Here is a 15,354-nt window from a genome sequence, read left to right on the forward strand (position 1 = left end):
TGTCATAAAAATTTTATGATTCATTCATTAGTGTATAGGCTAGGCTATCGTGAAGCAATCCTATCGATTACACTAGGCTACCGTAAAGCAATCATACTGCTGCTGTTTCATTAGCGATGTACGAATTATCATATCTATAAACAAACGTGAATTGTTTTCACATTATCTTTTCATTTTTGTCACACTGACAGACAATTCATCTTGTAAAAATATGATGTAAACTTATGTTATCAATAAATACAATACTGTGAATGCAATTTCTCTTTTTTATGACTTTGTTAATATTTTCTCTAGTTTACTGTAAGAATACAGTGGTATAATACATATAACATACAAAGTACATGCCAATCAATCAACTTTGTTATCGGTAAGGCTTCTGGTCAACAATAGACTTTAACTTTGGGGGAGTCGAAGAGTCATACACAGGTTTCCAACTGCAAGGGGTCAGCACCCCTAAGCCCCACGTTGCTCAGGGATCAACTGTACACTCTTTCGAGAGACAAAAAACAATTCAAACTCCTGGGGCGGGCAGGCAAGATGCACAAGGCAAAGTGAGCCTGGAAATTCCTACCCAGAAGAGACGGCCCGTAGGAGCACAGCAACCTCACGTCTCCTGGAACCACAAACCTGACACTGGCAAGAACACCCGCAAAGCAGCAGAAAATCTGCACCCCTTCATCTGCACTGCAAAGGGCTAGTAATTAACTCCTGCGGGTATCTTCACTTTTGAGCTCCACTTACTGCTGCATGGGGACATCTTAGTGCCCAGCAGTGTCAAAAATGCGGGGAAACCTTACCAGACCACTGTCACCAACGGGACAAGGAGAGGAGCCGCAGGACGGAGCCGCCCTCTCCTAATAGTTGAACCACTTGCCTGAGCCACATGTGACCAGAGGCCCCCAGTGTGTCAGATGCCACTGCTTAGACATCTCTGCTCCCAGTTCAAAGCTCATGTTCTCCTAAGTCCAATCGATTTGTCCTATATTTGCAATAATGTGCCAGTGTCTGTGCAGACAATCGTGGCGAAAAGCAAGAACCTCAACGCAGTCGGCGCAGACATGGCGAGATGGGCTTCGACTTGGCCGTGCCCGCCAAGTGGTGAACGCTGTGACCGCTTAACCACCTAACACATCCCCCGGGAAGATTCATCTGTCCCACAGGACCGTCACGGGGACTGAGGGAGCACGTGAGCGTCATCAATTAACAGCGCCTGGGACACAAGCCACGCTGGGATGCTGGCTATTTTCTCCCTTTCTAAATGGAGACTTCAGAAGGAAATGCAGATGAACTGAGTGAGGCCCATCAGACGCCCAGTCTGCAGCCAACTCTGGACACAAACGCTGCCTTCACTACAGTCCTGTCCAGCTCCAGCCAGCCCACCGCTTGAAGCTGACTCTGACTTACAGTCAAAAGGAAAAGCTTCCGCAATTAACATCCAACGCGCACATTCAGGGCTCACGCTGTTTGACTTCCCAAAGCCCTAAGCACCCAGGGGCTTTCTGGCTGTGGAGTCTCCTGGTTTGCGTACCTCTTGCCAGCCTGCTCCCCTCAATCAGCCTGTGAATAAACAGTGGGAACGCCGGGGGCTCAAAGCCCCCTTCTCGCCCTACTCCTGTGTTTTCATCCACACTGTTATTTAAATACCATTTATGTAGCAATGATTCCCTGATGTTAGCTCCAATCGTAGATCTCACTTTGGCATTCAGACACAAACAGACAGATGGCTACTGACGTAGCCACTTGGACGTCTGACAAGACATCCCGAATAGAACATGACCAAATTTAACTCCCGGCCCTCCTCACTCCCACACCTGGCCTTTCCCTATTAATTCTGCCCCAAGCTGCGTGGCTGGAAACCTTCACCATCACCGACACTGCTACGCCACCACATACACACAACAAACTAATCCACTGTTCTGCCTGGTTTACCTGCAAAATACCTCAAACCCCTTCACTTCTCCTGATCTTCAGTGGCACCAGATACCCTACTCGGAAATACTGTGGCAGCCTCCTTCTCACAGCCAAGATGAGCTGTAAATATGCAGATGCTATCACAACAGACACTACCTACTGTCCAGCAGCAAACAAACCAGCTCTAAAGGACACGGTCGGCTCCCCTGGGGAGTCACGGAATGACACTTCACTGCGCTAGCTAATGCTAGGTCTGGGACAGCAAAGGTACCGGATGAGCCCAGGATATGCTGTCAATCAACAAAGTAAAGATGCCAGCAGAAAGCACAGGCCCGGTCAAGAAAAACACGACTGTGGAACTGGGCCAGCTTGGAGGTGACTAAGAATAGGTGATAACTAAGTGCCATCTGGGCTCCAGGGCTGGTGTCTGTGGAGAGAAAAGCACTTTGGGGGGAAACTGGTGAGATGTGAATAAAGTCTGTAGTTAACAGCACTGTACCCACATAATTTTTTAGTTTTGATAAACACCAGGGTTACATTTGTTATGTTATGGAAAGCTAGGTAAGAGGTATACAGGAAAACTCCTGTACTATCTTCACAACTCTTCTGTAAATATACAGTAGTTTCAAAGTAAAAAGTTCAAAAGTCAGTCAAAAATATGTGCAACCATGTCAAAATGACATCGGAGCAAAGTTGATGAAACATCCACAGATCAGAAGGGATTCTGAGTTTCAAAAAGAATGGCTGCCATGCATTTTTTCCCTCCGGTTTTATTGAGATATAACTGACATAGAGCACTGTGCATGTTTAAGGTGTGCAGTATGACAATGTGACTTACGTACGTCATGACACGATTATCACAATCAGTTCAGAGAACATCTATCACCTCATATAGATACAAAATAAAAGACACAGGAAAAGTATTTTTCCTTGTGATGGAAACTCTTAGGATTTACTCTTAACTTTCACATAACACACAGCAGTGTTAATTGTATTTCTCATACTGTACATCAAATCCCTACTACTTATTTCTCTTATGACTGGAACGACTGTTGTGCATTTTAAGTACACATACCAGGGACTTCCCTGGGGGTCCAGTGATTAGGACTCCGAGCTTCCACTGTAGGGAACTAAGATCCTGCATAGCCACAAGGCAGAGCCAAAAAAAATAAAGAAATTTTTTAAAAGCATACGTAACAGCAATAAAATTAAAAACATTAAGCATTTATTGCACTGCCTTTCCTATGCAAACTACACGTGAAACCAAATAGCTGATGAGCCAACCTTCTTTTTATAGATGAATTCCAGCAGACAAATGCAGAAGAAATGCCGGAATTTGAAAACACTATTATCTTGAAACCCCCCAACACAGTGATTCTCAAAGCACAGACTTGGCCCAGCAGCATCAACCCGATCTTGTTAAACAAAAATGACCTTTTAAGAAACCGAGTTCAAACCACCGCATAAAGCCTTCCCACTACAATGAACACTAACGAATCCACACTCTCTCTGCCCCAACAGACTGCGGGCGCAGACCTTAGCTCTGGACGACTACCTCTTCTTTCTGAACAGTGGAGCCTTCAGGGAACTGTCCCTCTAGGTCCTTGTTCAGGTTACATAAGGCATTTGAATTTCTCTTCCACACAGATGTCCTCAAACATTCAAGGGCTTTACCTTCATGCAGTTTTCACTCTCTAGGCTAACACAGCCTCACATTTCTTTGCAGTTAACTCCTAAGAACACTACCCTGGTCCCGGCCGAGAGCAAGCTCCAGAGCTGCAATTCCTTGGTACCCAGAACCCAACACTGACAATGAGGACACGCTCCAGCCGTCACCAACAAAAAGTAAGACCACCGCAGCCCCCCCTCCCTCTTGACTCCCCTAGGAAACACCAGAACCCAATGACCAACATAGACTTGGCTAAGCCGTGGTCTTTCTGAGCCTGCAGTCACTGTCCTGCCTCCTATTACTCACTCTGTACGACTATGGCTCTTCAGACAAGTGAAGTTCACAGCTTTTGCCCATAAATTCCACCTTGGATATGGCGGCCCATTGTCCCAAATGATCGACCCTTTGGGATACCAATTACACCATCAACGCATTCACGCTCAGTAAAAACAACGATGTAATTCTGAGTGAATTTCACTATGTAAATTTAATATTGAAAACAATCATGATACTCTTGGGACCAAGTCATCAAGTTTAGGAAAAGACAAACCTGTAAACAAGTTAGGCACATACAATTAAGGAAGTATGACAGAGTGCTGGGGAGAGGCTACGGAGACAGTGGGGCCAGGAAAGAGGTTATGGAGTCAGCCTGCGCCACCAAGCCCTGCCACGAGGGCAGGGCTCAAGCACTGGACGCTATGGACACGCTCCCTTATCAACAGTATCCTTTTAGTATTCAACCAGTGCCAATAAGATTAACAAATTTTAATACAAACTCAAATTAAAACGTGCTCTAGAGACAATAAAGTGACAATACCCCAAGGTCTAGAAACAGAGGACCAAATGAGGTCCCTTATCCCGAGGATACCTCCTTGGAAACCTGAGAAGTCGGCTTCAGTACTGATCCCACAACCACCACCATGCAGTGTCAGCCGCAGATTAATTCATTTCTTGCTGCTTCAGAATAATCAGGCATAAAAGAAACAATCTAAGTTTTGACAAAATGGTTAACTGCATTCAAATTACTTTTGACTAACCCCGGAGTTTTACACAAACTAAAAAGCCACTAATGGCAATTCCCTGGCGGTCCAGTGGTTAGCACTCCATGCTTTCATTGGTGGCCTGGGTTCAACCCCTCGTCGGCGAACTAAGATCCCACAAGCGAAAAAAAACAATACAAAACAAAAAAGCCACTTACACACTTGTATCAGGAATTTCTCTACAGAATTCAGTATTTCTAAATATTTTAAGTGGCTGTCACCTAGCCCCTAAGACTGGCCAGGTGTCCTGCTCCCCAGAGAAAACTGTAAGGCTGGAGGGTGAGAGAGAGCCTGGACTCTGCAAACACTTCCAGTACCCACCTCCACCCCTGTCATCTCCGTGCTCAGCTGGCACTACAGGGGACAGCAGACACCAGAACACATGGGCCCTCGGGCGACTGAGACCACTCGACCTGCCCTCCCTTCTCAATCACCCCTGGATGGAGGGAGCAGCGCGCTTCCACACCCCGCACCCCAGGGTCAGCACATCTCCCCCTCAGCCGCAGAAAACGAGGCACAGTTTCTGTGACAGAATGCTGCGTGGAAACGCAGACAGAGCCTTTTTCAAAGCACAGTGTCCACGAGGACCTCAGGCAGGTGGCAACTGCTGCTGGCAAACACCACCTCAAACCGAGCTGCCTGACCCGCAAGCCAAACACAGTCACTTACACCTACAGTCATTAAAACTAGACAGCACTGGAAACTCAGCCCCTCAGCCGCACAAGCCCCATTTCCAGGGCTCAGCCCCCAGTGTGACTACTGGCACCCACCCTGGAAAGGACCAGTGTGGGAAATCGATTCAGACTTAAAGGGAATCTGGGTGAGGAGTGGGAAGATGCTCGTTTCGAACAACCATTATCAAAGTTCTGAACTTCCCACTGACGCAATCTACTGTATGTTAAGGAAGCTGAAGGAAACCAATGCTTTAGATTTTCAATTAAGAAAGAAAAAGAACGTTTCTTAGGACTAGTTTGTTAATCTATGCAATTTCCAACAAAACAGGCCTAATCAAGTCAAAAAAGTTTAACTCTGCCTCTTTAGTAAAGCCACTAAGTAGCCTAATACCCATTAACCAAAAATAACTGCCTCTTGGGACTTCCCTGGCCATGCAGCGGTTGAGACTCCGCACTTCCACTGTCGAAGGCACAGGTTCAATCCCTGGTCAGGGAACTAAGATCCCTGCAAGCCACGCAATGCGGACAAAAAGAACAAAACAAAAACAAACCCTGCTTCTTCCAATAAATTTATTCGCCTTCAATGTTAGGAGTTTCAGAACACACACTTAAGTCTCATGGTACCTAAACTCACGTGCGGACCACTTGAGTAGAAAAGTGTGCACCTCCCCAGGACATGTGCACATACTTATAATTACATACAGGCACCTCAGAGATATTGTAGGTTCAGCTCCAGACCACAATAAAGCCAATTAAGTGAGTCACACACAGTTTTCTGGCTTCCCAGTGCATATAAAAGGTTACTTTACATGATACCTGTTAAGTGTGCAATAGTATTATGTCGAAAATAACAATGTACATACCTTAATTTTTTAAAAACCTTTATTGCTAAAGAAAATGCTACGCATCACCTGAGCTCTCAGTACCTTTCTGCTGGTGGAGGATCTTGCCTCCATGCTGATGGCTACATGGCCGTGGCAATTTCTTGAAACGAAGCCATGAAGTTTGCCGCATCAACCGACCCCTCCTTTCATAAGGATTCCCTGCAGCATGCAACGCTGTTTGGTAGCATTTTACCCTGAGCAGAACTTCTTTCAGACTTGGACTCAATCCTCGCAAATCCTGCTGCTGCTTTTTCAACTAAGCTCATGTCCTACTCTAAATCCTTTGTTGTCATTTCCACAATCTTCACAGCATCTTCACCAGCAGCAGATTCCATCTCAAGAAACCTCTTCTTTTTTTTGCTCTCCATAAGAAGCAATGCTTTCTGTGGAAGTTTATCCTTAGATTACAGCAATTCAGTCACATCTCAGGCTCTAATTCTAGTTCTCCTGCTGATTCCACCACATCTGCTGTTTCTCCTCCACTGAAGTCTTGAACCCCTCCAAGTCATCCGTGAAGGTAAGAATCAACTTCTCCCAAACTCCTGTGAATGTTGGTATTTTGACCTCTTCCCATGAATCACAAATGTTCTTAATGGCATTTAGAACGGTGAGTCCTTTCCAGAGAGTTTTCAATTGACTTTGCCCAGATCATCAGAGGAATCGCAATCTATGGCAGCTACAGCCTTACAAAATGTATCTCTTAAATAACAAGGCTTGAAAGTCAAAATTATTCCTTGATCCCTGGGCTGTGGAACGGATGCTGTGTTAGCAAGCATGAAGACAACATGAATCTCACTGTACATCTCCATCAGAGCTCTTGCGTCACTGTCAAGGAGCAGTAGTTTTTTGAAATGAATCTTTTTCTGAGCAGTGGGTCTCAACAGTGGGCCTAAAATATACAGTATACCATGCTGTCGACAGATGGTGTCAACCAGGCTTTGTCGTTCCACGAGCAGAGTAGACTGAGCGCAATGCTAAGGGCCCCAGGATCTTTAGATGGTAAATCAGCACTGGCTTCAACTAAAGTCACCAGCTGCATTAGCCCCTAACAAGAGAGTCAGCCTGTCCTTCGAAGCTTTGAAGCCACGCATTGACTTCTGTCTACTGTGGAAGTCCTAGTTGACATCTTTCACTAGAAGGCTCTCTTGTCTACACTGAAAATCCGTGGTTTCGTGTAGCCGCTCTCGTTACCGATCTGAGCTGGATCTGCTGGGTAACTTGCTGCGGCTTCTGCGTCAGCACTTGCTGCTTCGCCTTGCACTTTTCTGTTATGGAGACGGCTTCTTTCCTTAAACCTCGTGAGCCAGCCTCTGCTGGCTTCAAGCTTTTCTTCTGCAGCTTCCTCACCTGTCTCAGCTTCACAGACCTGAAGAGAGTCAGGGCCTGGCCTGCATTCGGCTTTGGCTTCAGGCAGTGTCGTGGCTGGTCTGATCGTCTATGCAGACCACCGAAACTTTCTCCTCAACAGCAATAAGGCTGTGTTGCTTCCTTACCATTCGTGTGCTCACTGGAGCAGCACCTTAATCTCCTTCAAGAACGTTCCTTTGCCTTCACGACGTGGCTGTTTTGGAGCAAGAGGCCTAGCCTTCAGCCCGTCAGCTTTCCACACGCCTTCCTCTCTCAGCTTCAGCATTTCTAGCCTTTGATTTAAACTGAGAGACATGCGACTCTTCCCTCACTTGAACGCTTGGAGGCCATTGTAGAGTTATTAGTTGGCCTGATTTCAACATTGTTGTGTCTCAGGGAACAGGGAGGTCCAAGGAGAGGGAGAGAGATGGGGGAAGGGCTGGTTGGTGGAGCAGACAGAACACGAGCTGTTTTAGCTGGGCGGGGTTTTCAGGGCCCCAAGGCAATTACAACAGTAACATCAGAGATGACTGATCGCCATTACATAATAATGAAAAAATCCAAACTATTGCGAGAATTACCAAAATGCGACCCAGAGATACAAAGTGAGCAAAAGCTGTTGGAAAAATGGGACCAACAGACTTGATCGATGCAGGGTTGCCACACACCTTCAATTTGTAAAAAAAAGGCAGTATCTAAGAAGTGCAATGAAGAGAAGCGCTGTAAAACGAGGTCTGCCTGTACCTGAACTACTACTATGTACATCAAAACCAAAAATAAAATTATAAATGATGACACTAAGAATGCTTCTATGTACTTACCAAGCATTACGGTTTCATATCGTAGCTAGCTAACATCTCAAGGTACACTGGAAGGAGAGAGCCTGGACAGTTTTCGTAAACATCATCTCTAACATGCAGTCGTTGCACAGTCTCTTACCCCTTAACCACTTTACTGATACAGGCGTCCCCCGCTTCACTGATGCAGGCGTCCCCCGCTTTTCCAGAGTTCTCTTTACAACACTTCACCTTTTAAAAAGCCCCACATTAATACCTCGTTTCTGCCAGCCCAAGAAATCCGAACAGGATTTTCACTTCTACAACAAAAGGAAGAATCAGAGGCGGCGCCCACCCCGTGGAGCATGTCAGCACGGACGAGTAGAGTCAACTTCAAATGGCCACAGCTCAGCAGAAGCGTTTACTTCCCTCCTCTTGAAATATTCATAGACGATTTTCAACAAGCACCTCAGGTGACAGACACAAATATCCATCTGGAGTGTGAGGTGCTCCACGATGCGTCAGCTCTAAGAACCCAAGTTTTTTGAACAGCTTAACTGGCCCCTTTTTTAAGTTATAAAATTTTGACTTTAATGAGTTATCTATAGGGGAATTTCCAAGTCATCACACATGCCCCATGTTCTTAACAACACTTAAAGAATATATGTTCCCTGTATAAAAAAATAAATAAAATAAAATTCTAAAATTAAAAAAAAAAGAATATACGTGCCCAACATGACTGTTGTAATCCTGAGACCTTTGGCTACTCTGTCCCAAACCCTGCCCATGCACACAAATAAGCTGTGTACCTGGGCTAAACGGACCATCTTGGGACTTCCCTGGTGGTCCAGTGGTTAAGACTCCACGCTTCTGCTGCAGGGGGCATGGGCTCGATCCCTGGTGGAGGAACTAAGATTCCTGCATGCCACACAGCGCAGCCAAATACAAGATTTAAAAATAGGGACTTCCCTGGTGGCGCAGTGAAGACTCCGCGCTCCCAAGGCAGGGGGCCCGGGTTGGATCCCGGTCAAGGAACTAGATTCCACACGCATGCCGCAACCAAGAGTTCGCACGCCACAACCAAGGAGCCCAGCTGCTGCAACCAAGGAGCCCTCGAGCCGCAACTAAGACCTGGCGCAACCGAGTATTTTAAAAAGATTGAAAAAATTTAAAAATAACCATCTTTCCACCCAAGAGTCTGTTCTCAAATTATCTCTCCACCTAACATCTAAGAAACCTTGCTCTGCTTGCAATAAAAATCCTCCTTCATTCCTTCCCAATCCAAGAGACTCCATATTGAAAATGGAGCTGAAGGGGGAAAAACAACCTTCCTCCTTCCAGAAAGCTTTTCATTATTATCCACCCCACAGATCGCTATTTATATCGCACACGGTTTTACATAATGCAATTTGTCCATTGAAGACATTCCCTGTCTTTAGCTTAAAAAACCAGCAAATCAAAATACTCATTACTTCTAACTTAGAAAAAGACAAATCAAAGTAAACATCTTCATTTAAATGTTGAATTCATGTTGTGTCATGAAACTAATTTTCTGCAATACTACTTGCTTAATGGAATGGAAGGAGGCAAATTTAAAGAAAAATAAATGATAAATGTGGCCACATTTCCTATATGTCATTTCATTATCTGATGAATTCCCCGCACACACAGAGGCAGGGGGACAAACAGAGGTGAACTACCAATCCTTATCACATGAACTTAAGTCATCTACTTATAGTTCATTCTTACTCAATATGCCTTAAAGCATTCCTGAAACAAACAAGGGGGGTACTTCCCTGGTGGTGCAGTGGTTAAGAACCCACCTGCTGATACAGGGGACATGGGTTCGAGCCCTGGTCCGGGAAGATCCCACATGCCTCGGAGCAACTAAGCCCGTGCACCACAACTACTGAGCCTGCGCACCACAACTACTGACCCCACGTGCCTAGAGCCCATGCTCCGCAACAAGAGAAGCCACCGCAGTGAGAAGCCCGCGCACCGCAACGAAGAGCAGCCCCCACTCGCCACAACTAGAGAGAGCCCACGCACAGCAACGAAGACCCACACAGCCAAAAATAAATTTAAAAAAAAGAAACAAACAAGAGAAGTTATTTCCTCTATAACTCAGGATCCCAGACCATTCTTTCAACTGGCAATCATCACCTATTAGGCACGTGGAGGCATGACTAACTTCATTTCATTAAAATAAAATAATACATGCCAAGTACTCAGTCCTGGTACTTATGAACTGAATTTGTATGCTATCTGTATTTCTGTCCAACCTTCCTAAACGCTGGATTCCATTATTAACCACAGAGAGTAATCAGGGAACAGACAAACCGGGAAAAAGGATCCAATTCAACCAATATTTTCTGAGTACTCTGGGTCCAGGACAATGCCACAGTCACAAACACACACAATTAAAATTCCAGGCCTGCCCAAAGGACCTCACAGGAAGGCCCCAGTGCGCCATCACACGCACAAGGCAAGCTCTAAATGTCTTTCTTGGTAAAAGGCAGAATGAAAATTTCAGAGTGCATAGAATCACATGCTGCACGAGGAAATCACCATCCCAGGGACAACTGATCCTTGCAAGTGAGCTTAGGAACCCTAAAATACCTGGAGTATTAGGACATACAGCCAGTAGTTCTGCTGCCTCACGGCCATATGCAATGGTTGGTGCCTTTTACTTAAAATGGCCTAAGTCCTTACAAATTTTATATAGGACAACAATTTTAAGAGAAAACCAAACTATGCCTAAATAACATAACTTCTGAAATAAGGTGAGGAATATAAATTAGAACCTTTTCTACTTTGATGTACATTGCAACCCTTCTACTACTTTTATTGTTTTTTTCAGAAATTTCCCCCACCTTAAAAATCACGTATTTTTTAAAAAGATTTACTCAGTTCAGAAACAAAAGTTTTATCCTCTGATCAAAGAATGGACAGGTGCGAGCTCACACTCTAAAGCACACTCTCCAAAATGTACTTCCTTCTTAAGCAGGATACTGAAACAGAAAGAATCAACTGCTTTTTGTATGTCTCCCTAAAAATATAAAAGTTTGAAAAACACATTATAATCTACAATAAAAGCCTCAAATTTTTTTCTAGCTGACATATCCAGGAAGCCATTTTCTCCAATGAGGCTTCAAAACTGTCTTTCTATACACTATTCTTACCTTCACCAACTTCACTTTTCTTCGTTTACCTCACTTTTTTCAAGTTTGAAGTTCTCTCAAATTCTGTTCACCCAAGAGGAACTACAGCACTTCTTAAATCTTGCCACTGATCCCATCCTAATTCACTAATAAGCCTGCAGTTAACCTGCTCTCGCCACTGGGTGGTGTCCTGGACAAATTCTAAGCAAAAAAGATTTTAACACAGAACACCATCCTAAATTCTAGATCATTTCCAACGAAGTGAAAAGGCCAAAAAAAAAAAAAGTTTTCTAAAAATTCTTTAAAATATCAAAAGGCTGACTGCATTCATTCAATCCTTATCAACAGACACCAGAAGTGACATCTAATCATCCTTTAAGCGCTAACCAAGGTAGCAGCTGACCTTGAACACGCAGTCATACAGACTGCACCCCAGTGGAAAGCAAGAGGTAACACCAACGTCACTAAGATGACACGCTCAGGATTACACTGTGATGCTGAAAAGCCGGACTGAAAATAACCGTGCCCACTTTAAAACTACAAAATGCACAGACCATTCCATCCCAAACTCGGTATTTGAGTTTGCTAGCCTGAAAACTGTCGTTGCTGGTGAGGAGTACAATTATATTTGTTTGGAATTGTCCAAAACAGAGCTGACACCAGGGAAAATGGTTCTACCCTGGGTTTTAACACCTAAAAAAATAATGGGTTTGCTTGAAGAGGAAAGCGATTGCATGCCACCCCAGCCCTCCAGGTGAGTCTCTGTCCTGCAGCCAGAAATACTTTCCAAATCTACCACTTAGAGGTCATGAAAAATGTAAAACACTGATACTTTGAAGAGGATGCTGAACACATGTCAAAGTCTTTGAAAGCCCTTAAATTCCCAACTTCCTAGTCTTGCACAGCACCACACAAAGCCTGCTTAGGTAAATCTCAAAAACCAACTTCTCATCCCCCTTTTGTTCTCCTCCCACTTCCTGTCAAGTCATCCACACCTAGACCGAGCCAATTCACTCCCCAAACTCATGACTCTGCATAACCCCCAAAATTCCACAGCTCCCTGGATAGTATGCACAAAGGGCACTCATATTTCCACTACAGCCCGTACAAATACTCAACTCCTAAACTCACAGGAGCTAAGGTCTCTGGAATCAGGAACAGTCTGGATTAAACTTCCCAGATGGAATCCGGGGAGGGTGTGGTCTAGGAAGAGGGCGGAGGAAAGAAGTACAAAATGCCTTTCAGATATCGTGAAAACATTCCTATGTGCCTAACCATAAGAAAAAGAGTAAAACCTGAACGAGCGTCACACAAGTTCAAATGCTAAGAGTTTGTTTCTCTTTCCTTTTTCGGTCATTCGGCCGAACTCTTCCACTAAGTCAATTACCTGCCTTACAAGATTCTAGCCATAAAGTCTTATTGCGAATCCACAACGGAACTAAAAACGCTGAGAATACAAAGGGCGCCGCTCAGTCCACCCTTCCCAGGCAGCCCCCCGGGTGGTGGTGAGATCTTTTCACCACCGCCGTGGCCTTTCCGCGTAGCCGGGAGAGGTACGCGTCCGACAAGCGACCCACACGCTCTGAAAACGTTTCGCGAGACAACACAAGTTTCCAATTTCCACTTCTTGCGTCAGTTCTTTCCTTACTTGGGCAAAAGTTGACAGAAACTTCAGCTATATAAACTGCGGTGCACCCCGAAGCGAAACCCAGCAAACTGGCTTTTTAAGTAAGCCGAAAGCCAGGCGTTTCATTTCCATCTCCGACACACTTCGGAGAAGCCAGCGGGGAGTTCCCGACACGCGGCCTCGCGTCCCCCGCCCGCTTCCCGGTCTCCGCGCTAGGCAGCGCGGCCTCCCACGAACCTCTACTCTTCCTGCACACTTACCTCCTCCTGGCTTCAGGGCCGTCTATGTGGGGCCTTAAAACCGAGTGAAAACCCAGCCTCCCACGCGGCAGCGCCGCCCCCGCCCGCAACAACCGGCGCGCGGCCTCCAGGACGCGGGGAGGAGAGGACCCCCCAGGACAGGGGGAGGGGCCCGGGGGAGGGGGCCGCGAGGAACGAGCTGGACCCCGGCCTGCCCCCCGCGGCCCCCGGCCTGCCCCCCGCGCCCCCGCGCCCCCAACCCCGGTCTCACACCAAGCCCGGCCCCCGGCCCGCCGCGGCCAGGGCCCGGGTCAGGTGGGCCGCCGGGCCCGCCCCCCCGGCCGCTGGCAGCCCTCACCGAGGACACGGGAGCCGGCGGCGTAAGGCGCGGCGGAGCGGTGACCGAGGCTCCTCGACTCCGACACTGCGGCGCGGCTGACGGTGGCGGCTGCGCTGCAACGGTCCTCGCGCTTTCCTTTCTCTCCTTTCTCCAACAACAAACAGGAAGTGCGTCACGCGGCGGCGGCGCGGCTACGACACTTCCGCCCGGCTCTGACGCCGCGCATGCGCCCCGCCCCGGCCGCACCCTCCGCCCCCGCCTTCCCGAAGGTTCTGCGTGGCCCGGGACGCAGCGGGCAGCGCGCGTGCGCAGTCGAGGCCCCGTCGCCGGCGCTTAACGGCGGTGCGCGTGGGGTCCTGTCGGTGGGTCTGCGCGGCTGGCGGGTGTCCCCGGGGCCCAAGGGGTGGGCCGCTGACCCGCCCTTCGCCTGGGACCCTGGAGAGTCGGGGGGGGGGCCGTGGGTCTTGTTCTTCCCACTTGAGATCAGAGACCGTATTTTCAGGAGCCGTTTCTTGTGTAAACCCTCCCTGTGTTACGCACCTACTTCTTAGCAGGTGACCAGCACGTGACCAGTTAGCAAAAGAAAACTGTTTTATTCGGAGTCAATTCTTCGTTCCCTCCTTTGGTAGGTTATAGAAATCCCTGGTCAGGGGAGGCACAGCGGTGTTGGGTGTTAGCAACTCCTGGTGAAGCTGAGATGACCTCGGCGGGGCTGGAATTTCCTGCAGCGCCTAAGCACCTGGCTCCGCCGCACGCAACCCTACCTGCCAGCCGGTCCCCGGGGTTTTCTTTCCCTCCCGGCGTTGACAGTGCTGTCGTGTGACAGCTCACATTTAAATGAGTCCCTACTTAACGCAATTGGGAGCTAACCTCGGTATGCAGACAGCACAGAGACTTGGAGTCTAAATAGTAGACTAGCCACAAATAGCTTGGTCTTCCTCCAAAAAATAAATAAATATTTATTTATTAAAACGTCTGCCAGTGCAGTGAGTTAACTGTGTCAGGAGAGAAACCAACCAGTACCAACAAGGCGTCTCTCGGCGTTCTGGGGGAACAAACACCCTGAAAATCAGGTAATGCTCCATATTTAAGGAGCTCTTTGCGGACAACAGAGAAGATCGTCAAAGATTAAAGACTTATTCCAAAGTTAGCGTTAGCCCAGATAGCGGTGCTGCTGGAAACGCTACTCCAGTGGAAGTCGCTTCAACATGGAACCGCAAGGATCTGATCTGGAGTGCAAGGCCTTTGGAGAGACGTGGGGAGGCTGGTTGGCCTCGGAAGACAGTTGGAAAGGCCTTGGGCTGTTACCTGGCAGGCAAGGGAAGCCAGGTGGTGACGAATCTGTGTTTTGCAGGATGTCTGGAAGAGGAGGGAGGCTCTGTGACTTTGTTTCCTCGTGTGTAAAATGGAGATAAAGGCTTCATGTGAAGGTTAATTGTATGTGCTTGGCTCCATGCTTGGCACATAGAGATACTCAGTAAATCACAGCTCTTCTGTGTTATGGCCTCTCAGAGAAACTGACAAAAGGCATGGACTTCTCCCCAGCAAAACGTGCAAGTGATAGAAAATTTGTAGACACAGGCGTGCACGCACACACATCCTGCCAAGCCCACCTGTGAGTCCAGGAACCGAAGGTGAAGGTCCCGAATAATTGCTAAACTGAGACAGTTTAGCAATTATTGCTCT

At 47.1% G+C, this 15,354-nt stretch overlaps 1 protein-coding gene across 2 annotated transcripts in view; it reads right to left on the reverse strand.

The window, feature by feature from the left end:
• Positions 1 to 13,839, reverse strand: part of DNAJB6 (DnaJ heat shock protein family (Hsp40) member B6) — a 55,150-nt gene extending 41,311 nt beyond the window's left edge. For both annotated transcript variants that reach the window (XM_027101368.1, XM_027101367.1), the window contains exon 1: positions 13,687 to 13,839. The gene's annotated coding sequence lies outside the window, so the exon portion shown is untranslated. The remainder of the gene's footprint in view (positions 1 to 13,686) is intronic.
• Positions 13,840 to 15,354: the final 1,515 nt, after the last annotated feature.

The sequence above is a fragment of the Aethalodelphis obliquidens genome, unplaced genomic scaffold (assembly GCF_003676395.1).
Source record: "Aethalodelphis obliquidens isolate GAN/ISIS:26980383/991018 unplaced genomic scaffold, ASM367639v1 scaffold5, whole genome shotgun sequence".
Lineage (NCBI taxonomy): Eukaryota > Metazoa > Chordata > Mammalia > Artiodactyla > Delphinidae > Aethalodelphis > Aethalodelphis obliquidens.